Source organism: Chlorocebus sabaeus, chromosome 7 (genome assembly GCF_047675955.1).
Source record: "Chlorocebus sabaeus isolate Y175 chromosome 7, mChlSab1.0.hap1, whole genome shotgun sequence".
Classification (NCBI taxonomy): Eukaryota; Metazoa; Chordata; class Mammalia; order Primates; family Cercopithecidae; genus Chlorocebus; species Chlorocebus sabaeus.
In genome coordinates this window covers 13,724,575-13,737,938 of record NC_132910.1, presented here as the reverse complement: position 1 = coordinate 13,737,938, position 13,364 = coordinate 13,724,575, and the positions used below count along the sequence as shown (strand labels likewise).

General features: G+C 37.2%; 1 protein-coding gene across 14 annotated transcripts in view; it reads right to left on the bottom strand.

Annotated features, from left to right (window-relative positions):
• CLOCK (clock circadian regulator) overlaps nt 1-13,364 on the bottom strand; it is a 119,262-nt gene that overhangs the window by 93,580 nt on the left and 12,318 nt on the right. Inside the window, exon 1 of one of the 14 annotated variants that reach the window (XM_073017360.1) lies at nt 7,242-7,349. The exons of the other annotated variants lie outside the window; for them this stretch is intronic. The gene's annotated coding sequence lies outside the window, so the exon portion shown is untranslated. Of the gene's footprint in view, nt 1-7,241; nt 7,350-13,364 lie in introns of those variants that run through there. 14 annotated transcript variants of the gene reach the window in all.

Here is a 13,364-nt window from a genome sequence, read left to right as displayed (position 1 = left end):
AGTGAAGTATCTGTTTTCTCCCAACACCCTGACTTCTATGAGCCTTGCTCCCATTAATTACAGATGAAAGTTTTAGGATTATGATGCCAACTGTATCCAAGGGTCATCAACACCTCATTTACTAACAGCAATAGTTTTCCCTACTGTGCAGATGAACTGGTGAAAATTCAACTCCTAAAATATCATTATGAGGATCTGCTTTTGTAGTATGAACTACTCCTAGAAAGCAACACCTGAGGCAAAACAGACTGTTGACACAGGTATCCTACTGCTTCAAATTTATATTAATTTTACAATATACATTTAAAATAAACAAATCCACAGTAGACATAAAGGGTTTTTCTCCCTCCAAAGTATTTTTAATACTAAGGTTCAGTTCTAAGGAAACAAAGTGAGGTAATGTTAAACTCATACAAGCTACAAATTTTAGAGGCATTTTAAATACTCTTTCTCCCTTACTCCTTCAAAATTTTCCCAATTCTGTGACTGGAATTAATCTTCATAAATTCCTCTTCCCATCCCCTTCCTCCAGCACCAGCCCTCTTGAATCCATCCCTTGCTTTATATCAGAAGACTCTAACATTCATATTTGATCATGTCTCTCAAATTCCCTAAGATATAAAAATTGCTCCCTATAACAACTCCTTTGTGAACTACAGATTTAGTCCCCAAGGTTCAGCATTACCTCTTCCGAGTCTCTCATGATTTAACCCTTTCCATTTACTTGCTATTCACTACATACATCAAATTTTGTCACACCTCCAAGTTTATGCTCACTGTTTCTTCAGTCTACAATATTTTTACAGATATTCTCTTACAAAAGTGCAACTTTAACATTGGTAAAACAGTTTCTTTCTAAAATGTACTAGAAAAAAATTCAATTTTAAATGGAACTACAGTAATTTGTGTCCCTTAATTTATCTGTCACATAAATTCAAACTTCTATGTTTTTTGTGTGTGTTTTTTGAGATGGAGTTTTGCTCTTGTTGCCAAAGCTGGAGTGCAATGGCATGATCTCAGCTCACTGTAACCCACACTTCCCAGATTCAAGCGATTCTCTTGCCTCAGCCTCCCAAGCAGCTAGGATTACAGGCATGCGCCACCACGCGTCGCTAATTTTTTGTATTTAGTAGAGATGGGGTTTCACCATGTTAGGCTAGTCTTGAACGCCTGACCTCAGGGGATCCACCCACCTTAGCCTCCCAAAATGCTGGGAATGCACGCATGTGCCAATATGCCGGGCTCAAATTTCTATGTTTTACAAAGCTCACTTATACATTTTAGATGTGTGCTGGTGCTCTCCAAATTCTGATTCTTGCTACTGTTATACTGTAGTGGTAATGCCTCATGAATTACTGGCCTTTAAAAGTATGCAAGGAAATGGGCCTCCCAGACTCAGACATACTTGAGCAAATTATTCACTTTGCTTGAATTTCAGTTTCCTCACCTCTGAATTCTCTCTAAATACATCTATACATCTATGGATGCTATGCAATTTTTATTAATATCTTATATTGATTTATTTCCATATGGTACGCATATATGAGTGTGTATGTAACTAGACAAACTAATCTTATTATTTATGTGGAAGAGCAAAAGGCTAAGAATAGCTACAGTAATTTGAAAAAGAAAACGGAGAAAGCAGTCCTACAAATAATCAAGCCTTATAATATGGGTCTTTCAAAACAAAGATAGAGAGAAGATCAGAAATAGAGTTATACATATACTAAAAAGGCAGCATTATAAACAAAGAGGGAAAGAATGGACTATCCATTAACAGTACAGAGACAACAGGTATCCAAATAGGGCAAAAAGTTATACTGGATTTCTTTCTTACCACACGAAAACAAATTCCAAGTGCGTCAGACCCAAATATGAAGGCAAAACAGAAATTTTTAGAAGAAAACACACAATACCTTCATATGTATAGAGTAGAAAATAACTTTTTAAAACTATCATAAACCTTAAAGGAAAACAAGCCAAGCACAAACTTTAAAAAATATATATATTTGGCTTCATTCTAATTAAATCTAATTTAATGTTTATTTTTAACTTTTCTAATTACCAAAATATCCCATAAACAAATGAAAAGACAAATGAGACTGAGAAAATATACCACAGATTAGTATCCAAAGTTCTAACAAGATACTACATATCAGTAAGAAAAAAAGATAAGACAAAAGACGTGAACCAGTAATAAACGATGTTTTTTTGTTTGTTTTTTTTTTTTTAAAAAAGAAGCATAAAGAACCAATAAACGTAAGAAAATATGCTAAACCTCATGAACAGAATAAGTAGTTGGAAAAATAGGTAACTCAAACAGGTATCTTACCCCTTAAAGAATAATAAGATTAACAGCCATACATTCTTCACCTAGATTCATCAACTGTTAACAATCTGCCACATCTGTACACTTTCCACCATATATATGTATTTGTGAATGCACTTTCCCTCTCTCATATATATGTATGCATCTCCATATACGACATACAAATACGCACATGTACATATGGGCAGATCATGAGGTCAGGAGATCGATATCACCCTGGCTAAGATAGTGAAACCCCGTCTCTACTAAACATACAAAAAAAAATTAGCCAGGCATGGTGGCGGACACCTGTAGTCTCAGCTACTGGGGAGGCTGAGGCAGGAGAACGGCGTGAACCCAGGAGGTGGAACTTGCAGTGAGCCAAGATCGCACCACTGCACTACAGCCTGCGTGACAGAGCAAGATTCTGACTCAAAAAGACAACCGAGCAAATGTAAAACTCTCACTTGTGACCAAAGAGTAGCTAGAGTATCGAGTCAACCCTCAGGGTACAGAACAGTCATCACTATTTACACCTTCTTGGTCCAACGGACCCTTTATGCTTTCAAGTCACTTTATGAATTATTTATACGAGAATAAAGGGATAATAAAAAAAATTACTGACACTTAAAAATTAAACATATCACAACCAAATTTTTATTCCCTTTTTTGAGGCTTTGAAAATGTATCTACATGATATGGGTAATGTTCTCTGAATGCAACTGACTGATCGTCCATGCATGAATCTGGAACATAATCATCTTGTACTGCTTCCAGGTTTCACATACATCTCTAATACCTCTCCAGATACATCTCTACATACATTTCAAATATATTTCTAATACTTCTCCAGATTTCTAATACATATCTCTAATTTCATATCAGCTTATCAATATTTTGACTCTTGTTGCAATTTCATTTAAAAAAATTGAAGAATTTTTTGAAACCTTTGATGGCTTATAATTTTATTAAAAGTGGATACCACCTTTTTTTGCACCAAAACTGCAAAACATTCTTGTTTTTAAGCACCAATTAAAATGAGCAAACAACTTTTTTCTTTTTAAATAATCTATTTCCTTCCAGTCACTTTTGTTACACATCTTTAGTATTACAAACTGTTATCTAGTAAATTTTGGCATGCAAACATCATAAAAGATGAAAGAACACATCATTCTAGCAAAACAGGATGGTGTAAGGCTTATCAGAAAATATTCATACCTGGCTGGGCACAGCAGCTTATGTCTGTAATCTCAGTACTTTGGGAGGCTGAAGCAGGCGGATCACTTGAGGCCAGGAGTTTGAAGACCAGCCTGGCCAACACAGCAAAACCCTCTCTCTACTAAAAACACACAAAAAAAATTAGCTGAGCATGGTGGCACCGGCCTATAGTCCCAGCTACTCAAAGAGGCTGAGGCAGGAGAATTGCTTGAGTCTGGGAGGCAGAGATTGCAGTGAGCCGAGATCACACCACTACACTCTAGCCTAGGCAACAGAGTGAGACTGTCTCAAAAATAAAATAAATAAATAAATAAAAAGAAAAAAGAAAACAGAAAATATTAACACCTGTTAAATGACTGACTAGATAATAACTATATTTTTATTTTTTCACTCAGAAATATAATTCTTCATGCATTGATTTCTGAGTCTGAGAAAATTCACCTATTATACGAATAAGTACAGTCTGAGATTTTGCTTAATTTGCTTGACCTATTTTTATTTATTTTAAATTATACCTATTACTTACATTTGTGGTTCACATAAAATTTCTATTGGACAATGATGGTCCAGTGATTCACATGAAATTTCTATTGAATAAAGCCTGAAGTGCATTTATTTTTCTCTTTGCATTTATGTGCTGGTTTGTCAAAGAGATGTGAAACATCTTCCTGTAATTTTTCCTCTTTGCCATAATGGGCAGAAATGAAAATTTCTAAATTCTCAACTGTTTCTAATGAAAGCAGAAAGCAGCCTACAATGATGGTATCTCCAGACATATAACTTTTAGAAAGATGATATAATACTTTGGGAAATGCAAAAATCTTAAAAACAAACAAACAAAAAAATACAAAAGTGACAATTTATTTCCATATTCTATCACTCTCCTAGGTGGTTCCATCATTTTTCCATTTTCATATTATCTTTTAGGAGGGATGGAAATAATTGATGAGTAATATGTTATGAATGGAATGAAACAAATCTTAGTAATGAAACAAGTCTTAGAATGATGAATCACAATCCTTAAAGCTACAGGAATATAAGCAATGAAAGACAGAATGAGTTTTATTCAGTTTTTAAAAAGAAAATCTTGGCTGCGCACAGTGGCTCATGTCTGTAATCGCAGCACTTTGAAAGGACAACATGGGAGGATCACTTGAGGTTGTGAGTTCGAGACCAGCCTGGGCCACATACCCTGTTCTTTAGAAAAAAATTTAAAAAAGAAAAATAGCCAGACATGGTGGCACATGCCTATAGTTCTAGCTACTCAGAAGTCTGAGGCAAGAAGATCGCTTGAGCACAGGAATTGGAAGTTACGATAAGCTATGATCACACCACTGCACTCCAGCCTGGGTAACAGAGCAAGACCTTGTCTCTAAATAAATGAATAATTTTTTTTTTTTTTTTTGAGACGGAGTTTTGCTCTTGTTGCCCAGGTTGGAGTGCAATGGCACAATCTTGGCTCGCTGCAATATTCATCTCGAGTAGCTGGGATTACAGGTGCCCACCACCACACTCAGCTAATTTTTTTTGTATTTTTAGTAGAGACGGGGTTTCACCATGTTGGCCAGGCTGGTCTCAAACTCCTGGCCTCAAGTGATCCACCCGCCTCAGCCTCCCAAAGTGCTGGAATTACAAGCATGAGCCACCACATCTGGCTAAATAAAAAAAAAATTTTTAGGTATATGTTACCTTTCTTCTTTCAAAGGCCTTTAAGAAAAAATGACAGTCAAGAAATTATTAGTCCTTCAATAGTTAGAACTGCTATTTAAAAAAAAAAAAAATTCCAGTGTGTACTGATGGTATGCCAAGGGTTAATAAGAAAATATTTAAGTATAGGTTGAGTATGCCTAATACAAAAATCGAGGATCAGAAATGCTACAAAATATGAACCTTTTTGAGCAATGACATGACACTCAAAGCAGTATTTCAGATTTCAGATTTTCGGGATACTCAACTGAAAAGTATACTACAAATATTCCACAATCGGAAAAAAATATGAAGTCTGAAACGCTTCTAATCCCAAGCATTTCAGATAAGAGATATTCAATCTATAATAGGAAATTAACAAAGCATTTTCCTTGCCTGTCCTGTCAAACTGTATTTCAAGGTAGGCAAAGGGACCAAAGTACTGAGAGCTACTCCTTTAAAGAAAAATTTCAACTAAGAACAAAAGAGATTACGTACATAGGCAAAAATCATCAACCCTAAAAACCATTAGGTGAAAAAGTAATGGTGAATTTCACAATGGATCATATTGTCACCAACTGAATTCACTGATCAATCTTAACATCTCTAACACTGGGACAACCACATATCATGATGTAGTATGTAGTAACAGTACTACTTACAGAATATTCTTGTTAAGAGTCTAACTAGAATTTATGAACCTTTAGATCATACATTCTCAACAGTAGTAATGTCACATTCAAGAAGGCAAAGAAATCTTAAAACAGTAAATTAAGACAGTTTCTCATCCTCCAAATCACACCACTGTGTCTGCCCCCAGGTCTGGGGAAGAGGTGCAGTGTTGACAATACGGAAAAAAAAAAGTTCTAGGCTGGGAGCGGTGGCTCACGCCCGTAATCCCAGCACTTTGGGAGGCCGGGAGGTGGGCGGATCATGAGGTCAGGAGATCGAGATCATCCTGGCTAACACGGTGGAACCCCGTCTCTACTAAAAATACGAAAAATTAGCCAGGCAAGGTGGTAGGTGCCTATAGTCCCAGCTACTTGGGATATTGAGGCAGGAGAATGGCATGAACTTGGGAAGCAGACCTTGCAGTGAGCCAAGACGGTGCCACTGCACTCCAACCTGGGCGACAGAGCGAGACTCTGTATCAAAAAAAAAAAAAAAGTAATAAGTAAAATGACAGCAAAAGGAATAAGAAAACGCAGAACGTGAAACATTATAAAGGAAAATAGACCCAGTTCCTTCAACATGGAGGGTAAAAAGACTTGGGAGTCTTTACTGTGGTAATCATTTTTAGAAATATACTTTAAAATATTAACAGATAAATAATATGTGGAATACACTTGAAAATAATATTAGAAGAGGGTAAGGGATTAAGGTATAGATGAAACGAGAGGTGTTGAGTAAATAAATCACTAAAAGTAAGTGATGGGTACATAGGAGTTCATTTTACTATTCTATATGCTGTTGTATATGTTTAAAACATCCTGTAAAAACAAAAGCATGTTTGGGGCAGGTTTTACTTTCTTAGGATATTAGAGAGAACAAAACTATACAACACATAGCTTGCCCAAACATTTTCTATCAAAGGTGATCTACAAACTGATGTCATTCCTCTCCCAAATAATATCTTTTTTAAAAAAAGATTCGATCATTATATAGGCATGACTGAAAAAGAGAAAATAGAATTTTTAAAAGACTAAAAAAAATAACTGGCAGGTATATACCTGATTTAAATATTTATTTGTTTCAAATAAAGCAACAAAAAGGCATTTTTGAAAAAATCTGAATATGAACTAGGTGTTTTATGATATTAAGGAAGTATTAATTTTGTTAGGTGTGATAATGATACTGAGATTATGAAAGAAAATATCAGCTGGGTGTGGTGGCTCACACCTGTAATCCCAGCACTATGGCAGGCGAGGTGGGTGGATCACCTAAGGTCAGGAGTTTGAGACCAGCCTGACCAACAGTGAAATCCTGTCTCTAATAAAAATACAAAATTAGCAGGTCTCATGGTGCATACCTGTAATCCCAGCTACTTGCAGGAGAATCACTTGAACCCAGGAGACAGAGGCTGCAGTGAGCCGAGATCATGCCACTGCACTCCAGCCTGGGAAACAAGAGCAAAACTCCATTTCAAAAAAATAATTAATTAATTAATTAAACATATTGAAGTATTTAGGGGTGAAATGACTATTTCTTTCACCCCCGCCCCCGACTGCCTTATTTTAAAGAAACTTGGGGAGTGAATGAGATGATGATGACGATGATGATGATAAACACTCATGTTTGCCGCCCCTGCCATGCAGAAAGTCTGTGCAGATGAGCACATAAAAACAAACAAAAAAGAATAAATCTGTAAGACAATGAAAAGAACAGAGAGAAAGTGTTTACAATTGATTTCTGGAGAACAGAAAGGAGATCCAAGTGTGTGAAGTTTAAACAGAACTAAGTGAAGCACAGCCCAAAATCTACACATGAAAGGACTACAGTGGAGGTCGAAGTCAATCTTTCAGAGATTCTAGGCTCAGTGTTAGTAGGTAAAGAGGCTGAAAACAAGAGAAAGTTTCACCTGTTCTTTCTCCCTACCCTCTCAATGACTAAGCAAGGGCCAGTGTTACCTGTAGGTACAAAAGGTGAAATACTCTTTTTTTTTCTAAAGACAGTTAACAAACCGAACAGAAAGAAACTAGGTCAGGCCAGGCGCGGTGGCTCAAGCCTGTAATCCCAGCACTTTGGGAGGCCGAGACGGGCAGATCACGAGGTCAGGAGATCGAGACCATCCTGGCTAACACGGTGAAACCCGTCTCTACTAAAAAATACAAAAAACTAGCCGGGCGAGGTGGCGGGCGTCTGTAGTCCCAGCTACTCGGGAGACTGAGGCAGGAGAATGTTGTAAACCCGGGAGGTGGAGCTTGCAGTGAGCTGAGATCCGGCCACAGCACTCCAGCCTGGGCGACAGAGCGACGACTCCGTCTCAAACAAAAAAAAAAAAAAAGAAACTAGGTCTTCTGGTGTGAATATTTGTATCTGTAGAGTCCATTTCTATACGGCAGTTGGAAAGCTCCTACGCCTAAAAACACGTTCCCTGATCTTCTGCCCTAAACCTAACTTGCCAGGAAACAAGAGATGCTCCAACTATGTACAAAGAGTTGCCAAACAGTCTTCTCATTCCAAGATGGCAATTAGAAAACAAGTCCACCACTACAATACAGGAAACCAACAGCAGCACCTAATATAATCAAGACAGTCCTTTAGCAAGAACCATGAATTAACAATAAGGATCCCTAGACATACAAGAAGAAACAACAGCTAGAAAAAGACCAAGATAAAGATATTATCTATTTTTTTAGCTTTTAAGAGAGACAGTCTTACTTTCTTGCCCAGGCAGGAGTGCAGTGGCACAATCATAGCTCACTGCAGCCTCGAACTCCTGAGCTCAAGTGATCTTCCAGTCTCAGCCTCCCAAGTAGCTAGGACTACAGACATGCATGACCATGCTCAACTCATATTTTAATTTTCTTGTAGAGATGGGGTCTCATTATGTTGCCTAGGCTAGTCTCAAACTCCTAGCTTCAAGCAATCCTCCCACCTTAGTAGACTAAGAAATATTACCAAGGAAATAGTAAAAGAACATTTTCCATAACTGAAGGGAGATACTTGCATTTCAACTGAAAGGACCTACTGAGTCTAGCAAAGAATGACAAAAACAATTCATATCTAAACACATAATTATAAAATTCCACAACTACAAAGGACAAAGATACTAAAGCTTGTCTTTGCGAGTGAGGGAAAGGATCATTTAGAAAGTAGCAAGACGGAGTAGCATCAGACATCTTACCATCTTGATGCTCAACAGAATAGACTAAAAACCTCTAAGTTGTAAGAGAAAATTAATTTGAAAGTAAATTTCTACACCCAGCCAAACTATCAAGCAATTATGACCCAGGCCAAAGCTATTTTCAGATATGCAAGAATTCACAGTATTACATTGTAAGTACTCTGTATACTGAAGTTAATTTAAAATACATTCAAAGCAGGATGTGGTGGCTCATGCCTATAATCCCAGCACTTTAGGAGGCCGAGGAGGGTGGATCACTTGAGGTCAGGCGTTTAAGATCAACCTGGCCAACATGGTGAAACCCTGTCTCTATTAAAAGTACAAAAATTAGCAAGACATGGTGGCAAACGCCAGTAATCCCAGCTACTGGGGAGGTTGAAGCAGAAGAACCGGCTGAACCCAGGAGGTAGAGGCTGCAGTGAGCCAAGATTGTACCCCTGCACTCCCGCCTGGGAAAAAGAGTAAGACTCCATCACACACACACACAAAAAAGTAAATACATTCCAGCTAAAAAAGGAAGAATGCCATAAAAGAGAAAGATGTAGCATCTAAAACAGTAAATCTAACCAGAAATGCAGTCATGGAATATCTCAGAATGACATATATACAGCAGCTTACAACCTGTCAAGACTGAAAAAGGAAGTATGAGGGCTCTAAGAGTGATATCTCCAGGAAAAGGGATTCCACCTAACAGTTAACAGATGTTATGATCCAAGCAGGAAAAATATCTGAGAATATGATAAAGGTATATATTTCTTTATCAAGAAAAAAAGACAGTTACAAACTGTGGGAGGAAAAGATGAACAAAAAGTCATCTAGATACAAGGCAATCTAGTGGCATGATTTTGAAAAACTGATGAAGTACAAGAAGAAATAAGTAAATATTTTATTTCTTGAGTTCCATTAGCATTATGACTTTAGACCACAGAAAAGAAAAATCACCCTAGCACAATAATTAAGTAAAGTGTGAGTTAATCCTCATCTTTCTTAGTAATGAGTCAATAGATATAATTTGAAGTTAGTAAATCAAGAAATAAAAGCAGATCTCAACAACAACAATAGCCTAAGAGGCTCTACTGGAGAATCCTACCAATCATTTAAAAGAATTAACCAGGCCGGGTGTGGTGGCTCACATCTGTAATCCTAGCACTTTGGGAGGCTGAGAAGGGTAGATCACGAGGTTAAGAAGTCCAGATCACCCTGGCCAACATGGCGAAACCCCATCTCTACTAAAACTACAATTAGCTGGGCATGGTGGTGCGCGCCTGTAGTCCCAGCTACTCAGGAAGCTGAGGCAGGAGAATCGCTTGAACCCAGGAGGTAGAGACTGTAGTGAGTCGAGATCACGCCACTGCATTCCGCCTGGTGACAGAGCAAGACTTCGTCTCAAAAAAAAAAAAAAAAAAAAAAAAAAAAGAAAAGAGAAAAGAAAAGAAAAGAAAAAAGAAAAAAAGAAAGGAATTAACCCAATCCTCCTCAAACTCTTCCAAAGAACTAAAACAGGAGGGAACATTTCCAAACTCATTCTAAAAGGCCACCATTACCCTGATACCAAAACCAGACAAAGACACCACAAGAAAAGAAAACCACAGTAATAACCATAATGAATACTGATTTTTTAAATCTTAAACCAAATTCAACAGCACATTAAAAGGATTATATACCATGACCAAGTAGGATTTATACCAGAAATTCAAGGATGGTTCAACACACAAAAATCAATTAGGGTAATATACCACATTAATAGAATGAAGCACAAAAACCACGTGATTCCAATTGATGAACCAAAGCATTTGACAAGATTGAACACCATTTCATGATAAAAAAAATTCAATAAATGAAGAATAGAAGGAAACTACCTCAACAAAATAAACACCACACATGAATACCCCACAGCTAACATCCTATTCAATAGTAAAAGACTGATCACTTCTTCTAGGATTAGGAGCAAGTCAAGAATGCCCACTCTCATCACTTCTATTTAACACAGTACCAGAAGTCCTAGATAGAGCAATTAGGCAAGAAGAATAAATAACAGGCACTCAAATAAGAAAGGAAATTACTTCTGTATACAGATGACATGATTTATATATAGAAAGCCCTAAAGAAGAATCCACAAAAAAACTGTTAGCACTAATACATGATTTCAGCAAAGTTTCAGGATCCAAAATCAATACACAAAAATCAGTTGTGTTTCTATACACTAAAAACGATCAACTGGAAACGAAAATTTTGAAAAAAAAAATCCCAATTTACTATAGTATCAAAAGAGGAAAGGCCAAGCATGGTGGCTCAAACCTGTAATCCTAGCACTTTGGGAGGCCAAGGTGGGAGGACTGCTTGAAGCCAGGAATTTGAGACCTTATGTCTATAAAAAAAAAAATCAAAAAATTAGGCAAGTGTGGAAGCATATACTTTTAGTCCCAGTTACTTGGGAGGCTGAGGCAGGAGGATCATTTGAGCCCAGGAGTTCAAGGTCACAGTGAGCCATGATTGTGCCACTGCACTCCAGCCTAGGTGACAGAGACCTTATCTCTTTAAAGAAAGAAAAGGGGTTGGTGGGGGTGGGGGGGTGGGGGGGAGGGTAGAGTGGATAAAATACTCAGGAATAAACTTAACCAAGGAGATAAAAGACTTGTACTCTGAAAACTACAAAACGTTGCTAAAAGAAATCACAGAAAGAATACAAATAAATGGAAAAACATTCCGCATTTTAACAGTAATTAAACATTACTGTTAAAATGTCCATACTACCTAAAGCAATCTAAAGATTCAATGTAATCCCTGTCAAATTCCCAACGACACTTTTTTTGCAGAAACAGAAACAAAACCATCATAAAATTCACACAGAATCTCAAGGGACCCCCAAGTAGTCAAACCAATCTTGAAAAACAACCAAAAATTTGGAGGCTTCATACTTTCTTATTTCAAAACACACTACAAAGCAACAGTAATCAAGACAGTGTGGTACTGACATAAAGACAGAGCTACAGACCAATGGAACAGAATAGAAATATACCCTTGCACATACCACCAAATGACTTGCGACAAGGGTGCCAAGACTACCCAATGGAGAAAAAAACAGTCTCTACAACAAACAGTGTTGGCAAAACTGAATATCCGCATGCCAAAGAATGAACACAATATACCTCTCCAAAATGTGAGAAGCCAAAATGTGATGTTGATTTTTTTATGATGACCTAAAAGTTTTGATCTCCAAATATTTTTTCCAACACTTTTTAATTAAGTATTTGATACATATTAGAATATTTTTCTGCCTAGAAAGTAATTTAAATCATTTCACTGACTAAAGATTTTTGTGATTGTTCATAAATCCATTAAAAAGTGCTTGTTTAGGCCATGCATGGTGGCTCATGCCTGTAATCCCAGCACTTTGGGAGGCCAAGGCAGGTGGATCACCTGATGTCAAGAGTTTGAGGCCAGCTTGGCCAACATGGTGAAACCCCGTCTCTACTAACAACACAAAAATTAGCCAGGCATTGTGGCACACGCCTGTAATCACAGCTACTCGGGAGGCTGAGGCAGGAGAACAGCTTCAACCTGAGAGGCAGAAGTTGCAGTAATCCCAAATCACACCACTACACTCCAGCCTGGGCAACAGAGCAAGACTCCATCTTAAAAAAATAAAACAAAACCAAAGTGTTTGTTTAAGATGTAGGAGAGTGGATACTTGTTTACTAAATTCAAGACTCATTACAAAACTTTTGCTTTTCAGTAAACTCTCAATGTTTTCCTTTTTGCGTGTGTCTTAAAATATTTATAAAGAACCCAGTAAGTAATAAAATGCTTTGTACATTTGTTTGCCATTTAATCTAGGTTGTACTACCTTACGATTACCAGCACAGAAATAATTAATAATTACAGTTGTAATATGCAGCAAGTCAAGTGGAGTATCAATGAAACAATACGAAACTTGAAACGAGTGCTTATTCTACTCTCAACTATCACCAAGCCAATCCTCAAACTCTTCCAAAGAACTATATGCGAGAGAACATTTCCAAACTCATTCTAAAAGGCCAGAATTGCCCTGATATCAAAACCAAAGATATCACAAAAAAAGAAAGCTACAGCAATAAACTTAATGAATACTGATTTTTTTACTCTTAAAAAAAAAAATACTCACAAACCAAATTCAACAGCACACAGTCTATGTGCTGCCGAACTGCAGTATCTAATACTCCTGGGTATTTTTATTATAGCAGCCAAAACTAAAATATCCATTCTATCCTTACATGCTAATAGACTCTAATCCTGACGCCTTGATTTGGTTTTCTCCACAGTACA